This window comes from Colossoma macropomum, unplaced genomic scaffold (genome assembly GCF_904425465.1).
Source record: "Colossoma macropomum unplaced genomic scaffold, Colossoma_macropomum, whole genome shotgun sequence".
NCBI lineage: Eukaryota > Metazoa > Chordata > Actinopteri > Characiformes > Serrasalmidae > Colossoma > Colossoma macropomum.
In genome coordinates this window covers 21,854,012-21,859,426 of record NW_023494788.1, presented here as the reverse complement: position 1 = coordinate 21,859,426, position 5,415 = coordinate 21,854,012, and positions in this window count along the sequence as shown.

The window sequence follows — 5,415 nt, the reverse complement described above, 5'->3', positions numbered from 1 at the left end:
GCTCCTCACTCAGCCCTGAAATGTTCCAGCGACCCCTAGCGACCATTTCGTTCATTGCAACTTTAAAGGGCCCATATTATGGAAAACAGAATTTCCTCATTTTTGTAATTAAAGAGTTTGATGTAGGATGTAAACGTTGCTCAAACATACTGTTCACTGCCGAATACACGGAACATTTATGAAAACCAAGCTGCAGAAACAGCCCATTTTTAATTCATTGTTTTAGTGATGGCATGACAAACCAATGCAGATACATATATACGCCTATTCAACCCACAGCGGTTTAGCCCCATCACTTCATACTTAAGTTACAAGCAGTGTTTCAGCACAGATTTTTGAATAAAACAACAATGCAGGTCAGCCAATCAGAACAGAGGTCATTTACATATATCGATCTTAAAGGCACAGTGACAGTTCGAGCCCCTCAGCTGACACGTGACTGTAGCGTCCTTGAGCAAGGCACCTAACCTCCAACTGCTCCCCGGGCGCTGTGGATAGGGCTGCCCACCACTCCGGGCAAGTGTGCTCACTGCCCCCTAGTGTGTGTGTGTTCACTAGTGTGTATGTGGTGTTTCACTGCACGGATAGGTTAAATGCGGAGGTCTAATTCCGATGTGTTCAGACACAGCTGGCTAAAGGGTTCATTTAAATTTAAACAAAAACAGACTGTTTCATTCTAAGGTGTAAAGAAACACTGAAAAATAGCCATGTAAAATGAATTACAACAGTTTTTGCTACATAAAACTACACAAACCACATAGACTGATCAGCCATAACATTACACTTCATTGCTTCTACACTCATTGTTCATTATATCAGCTCCACATACTATATAGGTGCACTATGTAGCTCTACAATTACAGACTGTAGGCCATCTGCTTCTCTGCATACTTTGTTAGCCCACTTTTACCCTGTTCTTCAATGGTCAGAACCCCCACAGGACCACCACAAAGCAGGTGGTGGATGATTCTCAGCACTGTAGTGACACTACCTGTTAGTGTGTGTTGTGCCGGTATGAGTGGATCAGACACAGCAGTCCACTCTATTAGACACACCTACACCTTTTTGGTCCACCCTGTAGATGTAAAGTCAGAGACGATAGCTCATCTGCTGCTGCACAGTTTGTGTTGGTCATCCTTTAGGCCGTCATCAGTGGTCACGGGACGCTGCCCACAGGATGATGGTGGCTGGATATTTTTGGTTGGTGGACTATTCTCAGTCCAGCAGTGACACCGAGGTGTTTAAAAACTCCAGCAGCACTGCTGTGTCTGATCCACTCAGACCAGCGCAACACACACTATCACACCACCACCACGTCAGTGTTACTACAGTGCTGAGAATCATCCACCACCCAAATAGTACCTGCTCTGTGAGGGTCCTGTGGGGGTCCTGACCACTGAAGAACAGGGTGAAAGGGGGCTAACCAAGTATGCAGAGAAACAGATGGACTACAGTCTGTAACTGTAGAACTACAAAGTGCTCCTATATGGTAGGTGGAGGTGATAAAATGGACAATGAGTGTGGAAACGAGGAGGTGGTTTAAATGTTATGGCTGATTGATATAGGATATGGGCCATTTAAAAGGCAAGACGGAGCTGAGGGGTGGCAATTAAAGAAAAAGAAAAAGAAAATTAGGCAGAGATGTAAAATATAAAGAGTTCAGGCGAAGTGATACACAAATTTACTGCATTTTGTTGCTTTCATCAGCCAATGACAATGTTACTTGCGTGATGAATATGAATGGATGTTTTTTGCAGCTTGAATACATCAGAAAACTCACAAGAAATATGCCGGCATAAGAAGTCCTATTCTAAAGTGTTAAAGCTTTGCTACTTCCTTTCTACAAGAGCCTGTTCTTTGTTTATTTTCTCAATGAACAAGTATAGACGTTGATGTAAAATATTAACAATATGTGAAATCTTTTATTAAGGTGTGACAATGCACTACTAGACACTGGTAATGTTTTTTTTTAAGGCAGAAGTACAGGCAGTCTTTGCACTAGGCAAGGTAGGCAGCTGCTTAGGGCCCCATGAGCCTAATATCAGCATGTCAAACCCCAAATCCCCTAATTACCTAATTATCTCACTATACTGGCAGATAATTTTGCTTGTTTAAAGCCTTATTGCTTGTTTAAAGCATTATCGCATTATTTCTTATTATTCACCAATACAGTATGATAATTACACTTAATGAAATTACTTAATGGAAATAATCTAACAATATTCTTACAGTCTCAAAATGAGAAATATTAGGTATGTTGACTAGATTTAAGATGTTTTTTTTTTTTTTTTTTTGTTTTTTTTTGCAGTCAGCCACTCAGGAGCACAGAGCTTCAACTAATTTAAAAATACGCATTCAGACGAAGGAGGTCGTGGAAATGAAGCTCAGGCCTGAAGTGTAACAGCGACCTCTGCCGAGCATTTAATCAATTGCAACTTTTCAAATGGCGATGAAATTAAACGAAAAAGTTAAGAAAAGCAATAAAAAAGGCCATAATACATTACATGTAAATTTCTATTGTTTAATTAGTCTTTTTGGAATTGTATTCTCTCCTGAGACTTGACATAAAATGCTTTGTGAAAATGACCGTTTAAGACAGGCCTCTAGATGGCGCCAGAGCTTTCGCATCCACATTCAGCCCCCTTTAAGACACAGCTCTTTGTCCACTAATTTAGTGTTTCCCAATCCTGCTACTGGATTAACCCCGGATTGCACATTTTAGTGTTTTCCCTTCTCTTGCATGCCTGATTCAGTTCATCAGCTATTCCCAAAACTTTTTATGAAGGTAAAATTAGTGTATTAAGGCAGGAAAACACTAAAACTCCAGGACTCCAGGCCCTGGATTGGAAAGCACTGCCCTAGTAAACCTACACAGGGCTTGAAGTATGAAACCTCCTTTAAGCCTATGCCTTATCATTAGGTTTTAGAGGCAGACTGCTGAGTCTTGTATTTAAAGGATAGTTTTGTATCCCCTTGGGGAAATGGAGGGGAGATCTCAAGGGAGACCTCTGCTTTGTTTAGGCTAGTCTCCTGCCTGTACAGCTGTTGAGCAGGCGTCTCTAAGGAGCTGTGGGAAACACTCCATATGAGTGCCGCTTCATGTTACCTGTAATCATGTTAAGCTGTGAGCAGTTAGTTCACTGCGTACACCTGGTGTGTGTGTTGTTGGAAGGGGTGTTGGAGGGGAGGGGGTAGGACTCGGTGAGTCACTAGGAAAAAGCCATTTTAAAGTTACCTTGCTATGAACTACTGTTGATTTTGTACCTTAAATCACCCTGATGACAAATGGGTGTCTTCAGGTCCGACTCTTTCTTTTACCTTCAAAAAGAGACCTTGTGTTCGCCACAAGAGGGTGACATGCCATCTTCTAAAATACTTGTCAACACTTCATTGAAGCAATAAGGGTGCCATATTGTGAAAAACTGAATGTTCCTCACTTCTGTGAAAAAGTGAGTATGCAAATATTGTTAAAGTTTCAAAACATACCATTCACTCCCAGTGAAACTAAGCGGCAAAAAAGTCCATTTGTAATTCATTGTTTTTGAGATGACATCAAAAGTATTGCATTTACATATGACCACCTATTCAGCCTAAAGCAGTTTAGCCCCAACCCATTCAGACTGAAGTTATAAGGAATGTTTCAGCCAAGACTGCTTTTTAAATGAGGCACAGTACAGAACAGTCAATAAGTACAGAGGCTATTTACGTATATCACTACTATAACCTATTCACAATGATTTTTACAGATAAAAAACATGCATGTCAACTTTTGAAAACAACCACATATGTCTTAATGTCACCTTTCACTTCAAATCTAGATCTGATGCACTGTGACACTGCATAAATGTTTTAATCAGACCCAGCTCAATTTTCTGGGTGTATGAACAACCCAGGATTGGAAAAAAAATCAGATTGACCAATTGGATTAAAAATCATGCTGACCAGTCTGAGCTCCACTTCAGTCCAAGCGTACGGGCATCGAGATATAAACAGAACAGTTCATTTTGCTTGTGGCCGACCACAAAGGCTTACACGACAAGCAACATGTTAACTATAAAACACGAAAGTTAAAGTAAGTCCATTCCTGAAAGGCTGCACAGAGTAACTTATTACAACACACCAACTGTTTATAGCTGTTTTTTTATAGTTGTTGTAGTTGTAGTTTTGTTTATCTAGATGTATCCTAGTATGTTCAAGCCTGAGAAAAGCTGTGAACTATTAGCTTCTCTTGCTTAATGAATCATTCGCATCTATATGTTATTTGTAGCTGATGATGTTACAAAAACATAAAAAAACCTCAATGACACATTCTCTTTTTTCATTCTCAGAGTGTTTAGAGAAACATTCTCGGTGTGTGTACTGAGCCTCGCCTTTATCACCACCCACGATCTAACAGTGTGAATAGGCCTTTAAAGGCACAGTAACAAACATAGCCTGTTTAATTCTGAGGGGTAAAAGAAGTCTGACCTTTTTTTGTACATAAACCCACACAAACATCAAAAGTCTACCTCAGGGAAAACACTTAATACAAGAAAAACATAGAATATGGCTCTTTTAAAGTAACACTATGTAGGATTTAGGGATTTGGAGACCTCTCTGGTGGAAATGTATGATTGCATGCAACGTACGGAAGAACATTTTTTAATGTCGGTTGAGCTTTGGACACCCACCAGCGAATGAAACTGACTTTCGCAAGTGTGCTGAAAGAGTATTTGAAGAGAGCTCAGTCAAAACTGAGTGAATTATCCACTATTGTCATTGTATCTTCATCAGTATAATGTTGACTTTGCATTTGAGACCTAAACATTGAGCCAGACCTCCTTCTTGAGCCTGTGTGTGACGTCAAAGCGTAAAGACTTATGACGTGGTCCGAAAAACTCCCACTAAGTCCGCCCCAGTACCTCTTACTTTTAAATGATTATTTCAGGCTTCACAGGCCGATTCACAGTGGTGCACACTGACCACATTTTAGGGTGGTCTTTTTTCTCCATGCTGCTTCTTTGAGTTTTAACAAAAAATATTACATACTGCTGCTTTAAGTTATAGTATTTTCTTTCAGTGTATTTCATTTCTATGTCCTATTAAGAAATAACAGAAAAATAAGGAGCTCTCGGGCACCTGCACCTTCAATTTGACTGCAAAACTACTAAAAAGAATGAGTGTGTGACAAAATATGAACTGCAAAAGCATGAGGCAAGTAATGATGTTCACATACAGGTGTTCTTGCAAAGTTGGGTATTGAAAAATAAAACAATTTCCTTAATAACTGTGGCTGCAAAACACCATGTATGTATGATTATTTGTCGATACGCTGCGCTTACTGTAATGCAGTAGTTTTGATCAAAGTCTCTCTATGAACAGAATAAACAAGCCGTTCTTTTCCAGGCAGGCCGGTGCATCGGGCCACCCTTCACG